General features: G+C 44.3%; 1 protein-coding gene across 2 annotated transcripts in view; it reads right to left on the reverse strand.

Annotated features, from left to right (window-relative positions):
* The window catches only part of TXNRD2 (thioredoxin reductase 2), a 137,915-nt gene that overhangs the window by 49,377 nt on the left and 71,925 nt on the right, over positions 1–16,613 (reverse strand). The gene's annotated exons all lie outside the window — the stretch shown is intronic.

The raw sequence follows: 16,613 nt of genomic DNA on the forward strand, positions 1-16,613 counted from the left end.
AATACCTTTGAACATGATTGCACGAAGGGACAAAAGATACTGTTCCAAAACCCCATAAAAGGCGTTAGTGCAGTCTTTGACAAATGGCTGGTAACCACCTCTCAACTTTTTTGCACAAATGTGCCGCTTAACATGTGAACGTGTACATTATTATTAACATGGGCAGAACATACAACCTTTATGCAGATAGCGTCCTGGTCCAGATTTGAATCAGGGACCCTAACACAAGCTTGTCAGTCACTGATTTGAAACAGCTAGTAAGTGGTAATAGCACTGCTCTCCAACTATCTGTCTAAACTTATCCCAAGGTGCACTAGCTTTTTTTTTTTTTGCACAAGACAATCAATCCCATTTGTGACTGCTTTGGTTAAAAACTACTGAGCAGTGGCATCCTCCCCTTTGGGGACCTGCCCAGTTAGATACTTCTTGTCCAATCACTCTTGTAGTTTCTGATGCACATCTCCTGATTTACCTTCCTCCTCATAAAACAGTATTTGTCACTATAAGTGTTCATGAAAGATTATTACAGGCGACATTGATCCCATGAGTGTATGTATGTCCTAAAATTACATTAAACTTCCAGTCTTGCTGATACACTTATCACTAACAGGAATATATCGGGCTTGATTCACAAAGCGGTGCTAACTGTTAGCACGGCTTTCAAAACCAACTTAGCACGTCTAAACGAGCTTTTCGCACGCAAAACTTTATGCGCGCAAAAACTTTACGCGCGCACTGCACAGAGCGCTCCGTGCGGAGTGCCCGTTAAAGCCTATGGGACTTAGCGCGCGCATATGACTTTGCGTGCGATCTGATTGAGAAATCTGGTGCTAACCTACTTAGCACCCTGGTTAGCACGTCTAAAGACTTTAGACGTGCTAAGTAGGTTAGCACCGCATAGTGAATCAAGCCCATCATGTTGTATGTCAAAATGGAATGGTGCCTAAATTACTGCAGCAAACATCCTGAAGAAGCTAGACCACACTCAAGCATTGAACTTTAGGACCTATGACCCACTAGAAATTGAAAATCGCTAGTGATTTTTGCACTAAAAACAGTGATGCGATTTTGGATCCTGCATTCCCTGAAAGAAATAGCTACAAAAATGCTGATGGGACCACGAGTGTGATTTTGTTAAATCACACTCAGTCCTGTGGAATCACTGCCATAGGCTTGCATTCGCTTATTGCTTTGGAATTCCTCGAAAGCGGAAATTCCAGCTGAAAATGCTCTAGTCAGCCCGGACTTTATAAAAAAGTTCAAGTAGTCCGTCACCATATTATACAGTGAAAGATGCACATTTCCTGGATGTGGGAGCTTAGCCATGCCCCTGCTTTCATGTTGCACAGTTCCTCCACCTTAGAAATTTAGAAACTCTCTGGTGGACGCGACACCTATTCTCTGCGCATAGCGCCTGAGTCTGGCATGGCTATAGCAGCAATGCTATAGTCCGTGGGCCGCGCATGGGTAATTCAGGCATCCAGCGATCACCGGAGCACAAATTACTTCTCCAGGTTGCTACGACTTGGAGGGGGAATAATATTTAACAGGAATTTCAGCGGCTTGGACCAATAAAAATTGACAGGAAGTAAATCTGATTGGTGCAATTTCAAACTGCATATAAATTTACATGAGATTTGAATGCAAGGAGAAATTATTTGCATCTCATTTATCATCCCTATTCAGCAGTTCTTCAAAAATCTGTAATTACTACCCTTTTGTAAAATAAGCTACAGAATGATATCTAGAATACTGTCTGTATACTCACAGTTGGTAAAGCTGGATCATCCTACGTCTATGAATTCCAATCTCAACAGATCGATCACTAAAGTAGAAATGTTCCCGGGTAGTGGAGGTGAGTGCACTGCACCAGGGCCGGGACAAGGTCCACTACCAATAGAGGCTCGGCTGACCGAGTGCGCCCCCCCCCCCACACACACACAGTTAAATGAAACTATAAATTATGCACATATACTACTACATATCCACCTCACCACCAGCAGGAAGACGCTGAGAGGGACGTTTAGAAGGGGGCCGGACTGACTCACGCAGTGACCCAGACACCACCAGACAGCCAGTGTCAGGAATGGGGGGCGGGAGCTACCAGCCGCAGTATAGGCTATGTGAGGTGTGATGCACGCTGTGCTGGCTCTCTCTTTTCATAAAAACGCAGGGCTGAAGGGAGAGAGAGCGGAAGCATCATCACCATAGCAACAACACCACGGTGTCAGGAGAAGGGGCGGGATTCAAGCACGCCACAAGCAGAGCTACCAACAGCACAGGCTACTTACGTGAGATGCACGCTGCGCTGGCTCTCTCGCTGTGTATACACGTCCCGCTGGAGAGAGAGAGAGAGCGGCGCCAGAGGCATCATCACTATAGCAACCAGTCTGCAACTACTGGGAGACCTAGGCTGGAGGGAGAAGTAGAGACAATTCACGCCGCCCGCAGCACACTGGCAGCACAGAAACGGGAGGCACATAGGCTGACATAGCGCGGGGCGGGCAGACAGCTAGGAGGGGGAAGAAGCCAATCCTGCGCCCACCACGTGACTTCAGTGACCTGCGCTCAGAGGCTGGCGCCTGCCCAGCCTATGTGTCGGCCCGGCCCTGCACTGCACACACAGATATACAAGCTCAGACAATACAGAAGGCAAGATGACACCAAGTGGCTAGTACTGTCACCTTGTAGCACTAGAGTCCCTGGTTCATGTCCTGGCCAGGACACAATCTGTATGGAGACTGTATATTCTCCCTGTGTTTGTGTGTCTTAACCACTTGAGGACCGCAGTCTTTTCACCCCTTAAGGACCAGAGCCTTTTTTTCCATTCAGACCACTGCAGCTTTAACGGTTTATTGCTCGCTCATACAACCTACTATCTAAATGAATTTTACCTCCTTTTCTTGTCACTAATACAGCTTTCTTGCGATACCACATGTGACACTTTTTTTTAGCCTAGGTGCGCTAAGGGGCCCAACGTCCTAGGAGTACCTTTAGGATTTCACAGGTCATTTTGAGGCATTTGGTTTCTAGACTACTCCTCATGCTTTAGGGCCCCTAAAGTGACCCCATCTTTGAAAGAAGACACCCCAAGGTATTCCGTTAGTAGTATGGTGAGTTCATAGATGATTTTATTGTTTGTCACAAGTTAGCGGAAATTGATTTTTATTGTTTTTTTTCACAAAGTGTTATTTTACACTAACTTGTGACAAAAAATAAAATCTTCTATGAACTCACCATACTACTAATGGAATACCTCAGGGTGTCTTCTTTCTAAAATGGGGTCCCACCCAGCATGGGTATGTGCAAAAATGCACCCCAAAACACATTATACTATTTCTCCTGAGTACGGCAATACCACATGTGTGACACTTTTTTGCAGCCTAGGTGCGCAAGGTGCCCAACGTCCTATTCACAGTTCATTTTGAGGCATTTGGTTTCTAGACTACTCCTCACGGTTTAGGGCCCCTAAAATGCCAGGGCAGTATAGGAACCCCACAAGTGACCCCATTTTAGAAAGAAGGCCCCCCCAAAGTATTCCGTTAGTAGTATGGTGAGTTCATAGAAGATTTTATTTTTTGTCACAAGTTAGCGTAAATTGATTTTTGTTTTTTTGTTTTTTTCACAAAGTGTCATTTTCCACTAACTTGTGACAAAAAATAAAATCTTCTATGAACTCATCATACACCTAATGGAATACCTTGGGATGTCTTCTTTCTAAAATGGGGTCACTTAGAGGGGGTTCTATACTGCCCTGGCATTTTAGGGGCCCAAAACCGTGAGGAGTAGTCTGGAAACCAAATGCCTCAAAATGACTGTTCAGGGGTATAATCATCTGCAAATTTTGATGACAGGTGGTCTATGAGGGGCCGAATTTTGTGGAACCGGTCATAAGCAGGGTGGCCTCTTAGATGACAGGTTGTATTGGCACTGAAGTGCAGGAAGCGCAGGATGTTCTCAAATCGTGACCTGGACATGGCAGCAGAGAACATGGGCATGTGATGTATTAGGTGCGTAGACCAATAAGACCGCAATACATTCTTTTTGACTAGACCCATGTTAAGGAGAAGGCCCCAAAAAATGTTACGTTCGGAAACTTGGAGTGGTTTCCACCGAAAAGGCTGGGCATGGTAGCTTCTTGGATTGGCGGCTGCGTATTATGTGGCATAATGGTTGGTCTCACAATTAAGTCGTAGAGACCAGCAGTGATCAAAAAAAAAAAAATTCTGTCACTGCGGTGGGGCGGGTGAGGGTTTGGCCGGGTGATCAGAAGCCCGCAGGGGGAAGATTAGGGCCTGATCTGATGGATAGGAGTGCTAGGGGGGTGACAGGAGGTGATTGATGGGTGTCTCAGGGGGTGATTAGAGGGGAGAATAGATGCAATCAATGCACTGGGGAGGAGATCGGAAAGGAGGTCTGAGGGGGATCTGAGGGTTTGGCCGAGTGATCAGGAGCCCACACAGGACAAATTAGGGTCTGATCTGATGGGTAGGTGTGCTAGGGGGTGACAGGAGGTGATTGATGGGTGTCTCAAGGTGATATTAGAGGGGGGAATAGATGCAAGCAATGCACTGGGGAGGTGATCGGGGGGGGGGGGGGGGGGTCTGAGGGCGATCCGAGGGTGTGGGCGGGTGATTGGGTGCCCGCAAAGGGGCAGATGAGGGTCTGATCTGATGGGTATGATGGGTAGCAGTGACAGGGGGTGATTGATGGGTGATCAGAGGGGAGAACAGATGTAAATAATGCACTGGAGAGGTGTTCAGGCAGGGTCTGAGGGTGATCTGAGGGTGTGGGCAGGTGTTTGGGTGCCTGCAGGGGACAGATGAGGGTCTGATCTGATGGGTAGCAGTAACAGGTGGTGACAGGGGGTGATTGATAGGTGATCAGTAGGTGATTACAGGGGAGAATATATGCAATCAATGCACTGGCGAGTTGATCAGAGGGGGTCTGGGGGGCTATTTGAGGGTGTGGGCGGGTGTTTGGGTGCCCGCAGGGGCAGTTTAGGGTCTGATCTGATGGGTAGTAGTGACAGGTGGTGACAGAGAAACAAACACAGAGACCGCACTCAGAAGGCTGTTCAATCACTGTATTGAAAATCAGAGCAACAGAGGCACACAACGTTTAGGGTCTGATCTGATGGGTAGCAGTGACAGGTGGTGACAGGGTGATTGATAGGTGATCAGGGTGTGATTAGAGGGGAGAATAGATGCAAGAAATGCACTGGCGAGGTGATCAGGGCTGGGGTCTGAGGGCGTTCTGAGGGTGTGGGTGGGTGATTGGGTGCCCGCAAGGGGCAGATGAGGGTCTGATCCGATGGGTAGCAGTGACAGGTAGTGACAGAGAAACAAACAGAGACCGCACTCAGAAGGCTGTTCAATCACTGTATTGAAAATCAGAGCAACAGAGGCACACAACGTTTCGGGCCCGAAACGTTGTGTGCCTCTGTTGCTCTGATTTTCAATACAGTGATTGAACAGCCTTCTGAGTGCGGTCTCTGTGTTTGTTTCTCTGCCATTGCTCAACACAGGAGTGGTGTACCTGTGAGAGACCAGCACCGGCATTCAGCTCCAGGAGCCCTGGACTGTTACACAGGTGTGGAGGTGTGAATTTTCTACTACAGGTGGTGACAGGGTGATTGATAGGTGATCAGGGTGTGATTAGAGGGGAGAATAGATGCAAGAAATGCACTGGCGAGGTGATCAGGGCTGGGGTCTGAGGGCGTTCTGAGGGTGTGGGTGGGTGATTGGGTGCCCGCAAGGGGCAGATGAGGGTCTGATCCGATGGGTAGCAGTGACAGGGGGTGACGGGTTGATTGATAGATGATCAGTAGGTGATTACAGGGGAGAATATATGCAAGCAATGCACTTGCGAGTTGATCAGAGGGGGTCTGGGGGGCTATTTGAAGGTGTGGGCAGGTGATTGGGTGCCCAAGGGGCAGATTAGGGTCTGATCTGATGGGTAGCAGTGACAGGGGGTGATTAGGGGGTTGATTGGGTGCAAACAGGGGTGCTGTGGGCGATCAGGGGGCAGGGGGAGGCAGGATCAGTGTGTGTTGTGCTTACCAGGGGGGCTGCCTCCTGCCCTGGTGGTCCCTCGATCACTGGGACCACCAGTGCAGGAGGCAGCCTGTATAATACGCTTTGTATACATTACAAAGAGTATTATACGCTTTCTACGTGGCAGATCGGGGGTTAACGTCGCGGGTGGGCAGAGCCTATTGCCGGCGGATGCGTGCGCATTCAGCACGCGATCCCCGGCCAGCTAGTCCGCAACGAGCTGCCGCCAATGGGCGTATTGCGGTCGTTGCGAACACCACTTTGCCGCCGCCCATCAGCTGTGGGCGGTCGGCAAGTGGTTAAGCTACCTACTCACTGAACGAGGCAGGAAGATGGATCCATGACGAAGTCCCACGACAAGCGACCCCCAATCCATCTTCTTACTGGCGGATATATGCAACGTTACACAACGGGCATGAACGAGAGTTTAAGAGATTGCGGTACTTTGCGCGGGAGTTGTTGGGGATCTACCTAATCTGAACTGCCCGGTCTTTCTCTTAATGACCCACAATCGCTGCGGGGGGACATATCGTTTAACATCGCCGCAAGTATCATCTGGTTCCTTACGGAGCATTAACTTTGCGCAATCAGGGTTTCTCACACATCTCAAAAATATGCTGGTAAATTACCTCTTAAATTGACTGTAGACTGTGGTAGGGAATTTAAGCTGGCCATACAGGCATTGATTTTTACCGGCAGGTTCAAATTTGCTGGTTATCTACGATACAATTTCAATCAATTCCAAATTCAAAAATCAATCAGAGTTAAGATTGGTTGATCGGATGTGAAGGGTGAGCAGCCGTAGATCGATGGCCCATAGGGTTGCACTGTATCGAACACTGTATCCAACACTGCAATGTTGCAGTTCCATAGATTTTTAATAGATTTCATGGTGAAACCTGGTGAACATCTGTGTACAATGTATGGGGGGAATAGAGCCCTCTCTGATCAGATTCAGATCGGAGAGGAATCGATCTGTTTGCCACACTGGACAAAAAGATCTTAATGTGTAAGGCCACCTTTAAACTGTGATTATCAGGTAAGGGACAGTTAAAGGAGCCCTATCGCAAAAACTTTTAAATTTTAAAATACATGCAGACAAATACATATAGAAAGTACATTTGTCCAGAGTAAAATTAGCGATAAATTACTTTTCTCCTATGTTGCTGTCACTTATAGTAGTTACTATAGATCGGGCAGGTTTTGGACCAGTCACTCTCCTCATGAGTGATTCTCAGTATTTCCTTTATTCATTACAAAAGCACTCCCTGGAAAGAATCTATACAAATATGCCGGCTGGCCTCCTTACCGGTGTGCTCACTATTTTGGCAGCAGAACTAAGCAAGTGCCATTCGAAAAGTACTTTTAAAAATAAAGACAATCCTAAGACTCCCCCATGAGGTGTTGGACTAGTCTAAAACCTGTCAGATTTGTCAGATATTTAGCGACTGTAAGTGACAGCGACATAGGAGAAAAGTAATTTATAGCTCATTTTACTCTGGGAGAAAGGTACTTATATGTATGTGTTTGCATGTACAGTATTTTACAGTTTTTTGTGATAGTAGTCCTTTAATGACCTTAAGTATTCATTATACACCATTAAATGATGCATAAAACAGAGCTATATAAATGCATAACAACAATTATATGCATTGTCTATACCGGTTTAAAATTGTAGTCTAAATGCCTGCTAGCAAATGTGCCCTTAAAATGCAATTTCTTTGGTTACTGGTTGCAAAGGGGAAGATTTTAACATTTATAACAAAGGCCCTATATAGTACTGATACTTTCCTGCTTCTCTGTAAATGGAGCAAATAAAGTACACCGCAAAGCCTGAATCGGCAACGTGTTCTAATAATGACATTTTTCTTAGTAAAGGAAGAATTGGCAGTCTAGAGATGTGTAATCAAGGAGTGGAGTTAAACTATTTAAAGTAGCTTAACTCGATGATTATGAAGAGGCCTGTTTGTTTGCAAACCACAACAAGATCCAGGGTAGCCTGCCAATGGATAGGGAAAGGAACCCCAGGGATGTGCCCAGAGGATATGACATGAACAACACAAGCTAGAATGGTTGGCAAATTGATTAAAAAGCACAATTGTTACTAGCTTTTCTCTTGAGCTTTTAACCTCCACAGTAAATTGAGAGCTATGTGATTCTTCACCTGAATGTCTCACATACTCCGGATATTATTTCAAAGTAGGAGCATAAAAAGGAATATTTACTTGGCAGAGAGAATATGTACTTTGATGTGCAGGCCAGGCAGATTTGGAGCAAACAAGTGGAAAAACATGGCATGTCAAAGCTGACCAAAAATACATCAATAACGAAAAAATGATTCCATAGTTTCCTACATCTGCCAGGAATGTAGAGACCCTCACACCTTCCTTCTTCCCACTGAACATAACAATGCCACCTCTGCATGCCTTGCTACAGACTCCTGCATATACATTTCATCTGCTAAAACCAACACTTCCTCTGGGAGATGTGACTCAAGTTGTCGGCACTTGGTTATCTGTCTGTCTTTCCTCCTGTCATCCCCCAGGGATGGAGATGTGCTGTTCCCTCTCTGCCCGTTGTTCTCCAGGCCGATGCTATCAAGCAGCAAAAATAATAAACCTCCAGGACCTTATCTTGGCTCGGATGTGAAACAACTTCCTACCGCTGTAGCTCTTTGTGTATTGAGACTTCAGCTCTAGATGTTCTGCAAATGGATAGTTAATGGGGTTTCCCTGCTTCCCTCTTTTCCTGCTTGTGTGAAGCCAAAGCCAGCTTAGCACGCAAAGGGCAGGGATGTGCTCCATCCACAGCATAACCAAGCCCAGTTTTACTTTGACAAAAACAACAGCTGAGGTTATCAAAGCCACGGCACTTAAGGTTTTTCCGATTTACTGTCTCCACCTGTGAGCAGTCTGCTTTAATTGCAAGAAAACCACATGAAAACCCATTCGCTGACATTACTTGTGCGCACACTATGCTTTAGAAGCCATTCTCCTGGACATATCAAAGTGCAATTAAAACATTACACTAATGCTGGATTTGAACTGGCAGTCAGCCATTCTAGCTCAAGTTCCTCAACTAGGATTACGTTTGGCAATCAGATTTTGTATCAGATTTGTTAGCGTTTGGTAAATGAGACCCTGAAGCCGTTAGTCAAGTTGTGAAGGTTTTAAAACGCTCCAACATTTTCACATGCAAGCTTAATCCCCCGACTCCTCGGTCTGGCTTTTTTTCCACTTTCTGTAAATCAATTTTTCCCCAAGATCTGGAGGTCCAGTCTTTCTAAATTCGTGGAGCCGACGCCAGAAAACCACTTGGCTGTTTCAGACATGTTTAATATATGGGTTTTCTTTCTTTCTTTTCTAAACCCCTTCGGTGCTGTGGGGTGTGTAACGGCTTGCTGTTCATTTCAGGAGAGCGTAATCCACTGAGATAGAAATGTGGAACCAATATTAGAAGCCCAACAATAAGATTAGGGTCACTTGAAAAGAAAGAAAATCAACTCAGATGCTTTAGATCAGGCAATAATTTATAATGTCAGAATTGAACGCTGAAAAATAAATAGAATGAATGGCCACGTCTTCCAGAGCTAACGAAAGCAAAGATTTCATTAACAATTGTTCTGATGCGTTTAGAAACCAAGGAATTTAAGTGGAACTCCTGCCAAACAGCTAAATACTCAGATGAAATACATATGAACTGTTTTATACATGTGGTCTGTTTTACCTGTCAAAGTATTTATACTGGTCAGTCACTTTTGTGATTCACACTCCCCTGCCACATATACAGTTGGATGCGTTACTCAGAATGTGTAACCTGCAAACTTGCAAGTTACTTACCCCCTTCTTTATTCCCAGACTAATGGACTATGAATAGGCACCAGCATGCTGTTAAAGAGAACCAGAGATGAAGCACCCTCATGTATCTTACTACATTTATCAGTGGGAACATGACAGTAAACACCTACCCTGCTTTTAGTTTCATTCTTATCTGCTTAATTAGTCTGTTATCAGCTGTGATAAGAATCCCCGACTCAGCCTTCAGTCTAGGTTTGACCTGGAAACATTATAGCTGAGTCACTCTTCTGTGGAGTCTTTTCAAGCCAAAGCCTGCCCCCTCCTGGCTCAGCTTTGCTGCTTTGCATACTGAGAGCTCTGATGACATGTGAGGGGCTGCTTCTGCTGAGAGAGAAGCTCTGAAACAGACAAGTGTGGCTGCAATATGATCTGTGTGCTCTGTGTGCACTCTGCATAGATAATGATGATGACTGCAGTTTCATTCCTATGAGAGACACTTCCTACAGGCAGCTGCACATCATACCAAAATGAAAGCACACAGATGAAAGGCTGCAGCAGCCTTTCTCATATAGCCTAGACAGCACATCCAGAACAACTCATAGCCCGGAAGCAGAAGGGATATGAGCTGGCGGCCATATTGGATTTTTCCTGGAGCAATAATGGATAAAAAACACTAAAAAAGGCACACCAGAGCGGCGAAATTATCAGGTAGAGCATTTATTCTTTACAAGCTATCGACTGTTAGGTTTATTTTGTGTGAAACGTTCATCTCTGGTTCCCTTTAAAGTGTGCTGTTTGCACTAGTATGCCATCATTAATTTTCACTTACAAAATTAATTAAATAAGTAAAATAGCCAGGAGTTCCCAACATTTGCATATAACTCAAAGAGGAACTACCAAAATATAGTAGAAGGAGGAAAATAAATCAATACATTTCAAAGTGAGAGGTTAAAAATAAAGGAGAGATCAAGAAATGATTGCAATCCGCTGTGTTGTTTGTTCATATTGTTTGATCCACCCTGAGCCTGCTGGTCAGCACCCTTACTACTGGAGTCAAGAAAGAAAAATACAGACAGCTGCCATTATCTATAATCACACCCTCTAACAATGTGATAAGAGTATGTGTGTGTATATTATATTATATATATATATATATATATATATATATATGTATATATATATGTATATATATATATATATATATATATATATATATATATATACATATATATATATATACATATACATATATATATATATATATATACATATATACATATATACATATATATATATATATATATATATATATATATATACATATATATATATATATACATATATATACATATATACATATATATATATATATATATATATATATATATATATATATATATATATATATATATATATATATATATATATATATATATATATATATATATATATATGCCAAGGGATGAGCAGCACAAACCAAATGATAGGAAATACTATGCAAAGCATGCACGCAGCACTGGAGATCCCCAGTCTCCATAAGAAATATATAAATACAGAGTGGCTGCAGCACACAACAGGAAAACAGTGACGGGGGCTCTTGGTTACGCTTTAACGCGCTTAAACTCACCAACTGCTCCAAAGTGTCCCCAATCTGGTGAGTCCTACTCTAACCATGCAAAAATGCTAGTTAAGCGTAACCAATTATCACACTGTAGGAGGGGTTTTACCTCAAAATCAGCCATACAGACCACCCTGATGATCTATTCAAATAAGGGTAAAGATTTATCATGGGAAAGGTGGGATGAAGTTCAATCCTTGGTAACAGTTCCTCTTGTACCACACAATGAACATTTATCTTTAACCATAGGTCATCACTGATTTGAGTAAAATTATCTCATGTATCTCTGTAGTGGCACAGGTCTAGACTCTAAAGGTAAACCACAGTGCTAACTCTCCAGTTTTTGGAGAGCATGTGTGCCCAGCACACACAGCAATGCTGTTTTTCCCTCCACATCTTGGGCCATATGCAATTAACATTTTCGCCTAGGAGATATTTTTTCATCTTCTCTTTAAAATAACTTTTTAGCAAACTGCAACTGAAAAAGTAACAAAAACTAGATGAAAATGTACGATCAAAACTATTTTGAATATTTCCTTGCTTGCTGGTGATTTAAAAGGTATTTTATTGCTAAGGTGTAAAAATCTCATCTAGGAGAAAACTTGGGAGAAACCGTGATTTGCATATGGGCCCATGTCTCTTGGTGTGTGCACGGTGTTCTGCATGGGCGTCTCCGTTCATGAGCTTAGGTGATTGATCATGTGCAAGTTAACATCTCGCTATGCAGGGGTTTGCATCCATGTGTGGGCATTGGGGCATGCAACTAACTGCATATGCATGGTGTGAAGATTTGCGAGCCAGAATGCTGAACCCTGCACATAAAAAGCTCCCCCCCAATGGCAGCACCCAGTGCTTATAGATCAATCGGCTTTTGGGTATATTGACCAGAGCCGTGACAGGTCTGTATTTTGTAGCGGCCTTGACTTTGGTTACCTGACTATATTTTATTTGGTAATCTGGTTACCTGGACCAGCTTGCATGACTATTTTTGCTTTTCTGCTCTTGTTGTTACCTAATTTAAGCCTCCAATCCACCAGTTACAGCTTTGGCCTGTTTCCTCATCTAAGCCTCAAATCCACCAGCTATAGCTTTGGCCTGTTACCTCATCTAAGCCTCCAATCCACCAGCTATAGCTTTGGCCTGTTACCTCATCTAAGCCTGTTTTACTTCCACTCTGACCTCAGACAACTGTTACCAACTCTGACCTTAGGGTGTGGTTGGTAGATACTGCTATGTGGTGTTTAGCACAATCTGTAGGTCTGAGTGATGCCCTGAACATTGTGATATCTGTTCCCATACTGCATTAGGGGTCAGGTCAGCAAGTAGCTAGAAATCAGAAAGCATTTACTATAAGGGTCCTGAGACACAGGTAAAATAATTGTTACTACTTCTCTGTGGTGGCAGAATTCATTAATTGCTTGGAAGAGCTTCCAATTATGTCACAATGCATTAATGGAAAACTGCCCAAATCAAACAGTACATAACAGTAATGTTTTGCTGTAAAACAGTTTATATCTAGAGAACCCCTTTAAGCAGTATTTGGAGTGCATGTATATTTTACCCTCTTACGTTCAGACAGGTGTAAATGAATATTGTCGAACAGATATGCTTGCACTTAAGGAAGAATGTCACCCATGATACATTCTGGAGGAATGTCATCCATGACACATTCTGTGCACCGTTCAGGAAGTACTTAAATCATAAGGAAACCCTTAGGCTGTATGAGAGAGGCCAGTAGAACAACACTGTTTTAATTGTAAGTAATGGCCCATACTCACGGGCTACAATTGTCGCCGCATCACGCAGCGCGCGCGTGTTGCGGCGACAGGTCGCCCGTGAGTATGGGCCGTTGCACGCGCGCGCACCCCGAACCGTCGCTCGTCGCTGCTGTCGCCGGACGATTGCCGCACCTGTTGCAAGTCCGCGTGAGTATGCGGACTAGCGATAGCAACCTCTTACTCCAATACGGCGCTTCCGGCGGCGAGGTAGGAACATCGGCGATAGCTTCCGTCGCAGAGCTGGTCCCTCTTCCGCGTGTGTATGCGGAGGGACCTGGCGACGAGCTGTCGCCGGCCTGTCGCGTACACGCTCATGTGTGCTGGCGACAGGGCACTTTTGCAGCCCGTGAGTACGGGCCATTAGAGGCTAAAATTCTAATGGTCGCATACATAGATATAATTATTTATAATAATTTTGCCAATATTAGGTCACAAAAAATAGCAAAATGAAGCAAATTAAACAACAAAAGAAAGCAAATAAGTGAAAACTGTAAAATGTCATTTTTCACAGCTTACTTCCACCAACCTAATTTTTAAAATAGAATTTTTGAAATTGCTGCTTTTCATCTCCACCTAATAAACAATACCAATTGCCTGACTTGTGTGCTAATGCTCTGCCTCTAATGCCTGGTACACACAATGAGATTCTTACTCCAAAACCAATCAAGCAAAAGCTCAGCATGACAGTCAGGTAACTGGCATTGTTTATAAGAGAACGAACATGGTGGTCTTCATATCCCCTTCACTTCACGTTCCCTTTAACGCCTTAACGACCATGGTCAGCCGATCGGCGGACCTAGGTGTTAAGTGGTTTTACATGGAAACGGCCGCTCGTTCAAGCGTCCTTTCCATATCAGTTCACGGAGGGTGTCTCCGTGAACTGCCTGCGAGCCTCCGATCGCGGCTCTCAGGCGAAATGTAAACACGCGGGGAAGAAATCTGCGCTGTTTACATCAATACGGCGCTGCTGCACAGCAGCGCCGTAAAGGAGATAAAGGCCTCTGATTGGCCGGGGATCGCCGCCGTGTGATAGGCTGAAGCCTATCAGAGGCGGCGCAGGACGCATCGCCGTCCTGTGCCGCCCAGGGAGGGAGAGGTAGGAAATGAAGGAGAGGGAGGGAGGAAGGAATCGCGCTGCGGAGGGGGGCTTTGAGGAGAGTGCGATTCCTCCCTCCCTCTCCTTCATTTCCTACCTCTCCCTCTCCCTCAAGCACTCGGCCACACGGAGCGGCGGCGATCAGACCCCCTCAGCAGGTCATCCCCCTAGTGCAGAAAAAAGGGGGGAAGTCTGATCGCCCTGCCATTTACACGATCTGTGCTGCGAGCTGGAGAGCCCACGCAGCACAGATCTGCAAAACATAGCCCGGTCCTTAAGTGGTTAAACATAAAGAAATGCAGTTAAGTGACTGCACTGCGCCAAACTTCCTGCCTTATCTACCCAAAACTCTGGTGTCCATACAGCTCTGTCAGCTATATATATATTATACTGCAGTAGGATTAACAAAATAACTAGAGTAAAAACTTTGAATCTGACGTATGCATAAAGAGTTAGAACATCTTTCTGTTTTTATTGCTGTTTATATTCCCAAATTAGGTGTCCCTTCACTTCCTAATCTTACTGACCTTGTAGTCAGGTTAGGAAATTCTGAGAATATTCTGTGGAAACAGCGCAAAAACTCACAGATGTTTTTTTTCCCCCCTAGAATAATGAAATTTGTGTTTTCATTCCTGTTTGTGTTTGACGCTCAGACGCACCATCCACCTCCGTATCCACTAAAAAGCGCATGAAACTAAGGCATGGTAGAATACAAACAGTCGCCTCCTCTGGAGAACTAAATACATAGACGTACATTTGTACGATGCGCTGTAAATTAATTTTTTTCCTATGTAGCTGTCACTTGGAAGCCTCAGGAATTCCTTTATTTTCATAAGGACTCCTTAGATCACTGGTTCCCAAACTTTCAAGTCATGACACATCATGCCAAACATTCAGATTTCTGTGACACATCACATACGCATAATAATCCTGAAAGGTTAGTTAAGTGAGCAGGCAGACACAGGGAGTTTGGAGGTGATAATTGGCCTGCAGTAAAGTAGATATACAATATTGAACATTTTAACAGATTAAAGTAACAATAACAATAATATTTTTATAGCGCTTTTCTCCCTGGGGACTCAAAGCGCTGTGACCCTGCATTGTGCAGTCTCAAAGGCTAGGGAAAAGAGGTGAGTTTTTAGCCTTTTTTTAAAGCGGTCCAGAGAAGGAGCCTCTCATACTGATTGTGGAAGTGAGTTCCATAGAGTAGGGGCTGCATAGGAAAAGGCCCGAGCACCAAATGTTAGGTGTATCCTGGGAATAAGTAACCAGCTTCATCTTGTTGGCAGAGCGGAGGGTGCGTGGATGGGCATAAAGTTCCAATAGATCCGCTATGTATTTGGGTCCCATGTGGTGTAGAGCCTTGAATGTCAGCAGGCAGATCTTAAAATTGATTCTCCATTTTACTGCAACCAGTGAAGAGTTTGCAGTACTGGGGTGATGTGTGGGCTGCGGGGGGCATTGGCTAGGAGTCTGGCTGCAGCATTCTGTACTAGTTGTAAGGGGCACGGAACCTTATCTATAGATCTGATGAACAGGGCGTTGCAGTAGTCTAGACGGGTGGATTTCAAATGCATGAACCAGGGCAAGTAGGTCTTCAGCTGGGATAAGGTGTTTGATTTTCGCTATATTTCTTAGATGAAAGAAGGAAGACTTGACAACAGCTGATACCTGCTGCCTGAGGTTTAGATTTCCATCCAGGATCACCCCAAGGTTTTGCGCGGAGTCTTTATACTGTACAGTATCTCCCCCAATTGCTAGTTTGAGGTGATGAGCATTTTGAACTTTATCCATCATGTGTGGACCACCTACCACCAACACCTCTGTTTTGTCAGAGTTCAGCCTCAGCCAGCTGGTGTTCATCCAATTTTGATACGCATTTATGAATGCTGATGGGTCCGTTACAGTTGTGTGTCATCTGCATAACAATGGTATCCTAGGCCATAGTTATGAATTATTTTGCCCAGTGGGAGCATGTAGACTGCAAAGAGTAATGGTGATTATATAGATATAGATTCTATATGAATCTAATGAAAATGTATTCAAACTGGCATTTATCAATATTGCAATAGAGAAATTGATTGGACGTGCCCAATCTATGCTGGCGGGAGAGCTTGGGAGCAGCAGGGGAGAGCAGTGTGTAAAAAATGTTTTTGCATTTATTTTAACTATAGAATGTGAAACTACAGCAGAGGGACTCTAAACACTGACTTGTGGAAATGTCTGTGTGTTTTTACTACCTGTTACTTAGTGTCAATTTAAGCCTGA

This window comes from Hyperolius riggenbachi, chromosome 1 (assembly GCF_040937935.1).
Source record: "Hyperolius riggenbachi isolate aHypRig1 chromosome 1, aHypRig1.pri, whole genome shotgun sequence".
NCBI classification, from domain to species: domain Eukaryota; kingdom Metazoa; phylum Chordata; class Amphibia; order Anura; family Hyperoliidae; genus Hyperolius; species Hyperolius riggenbachi.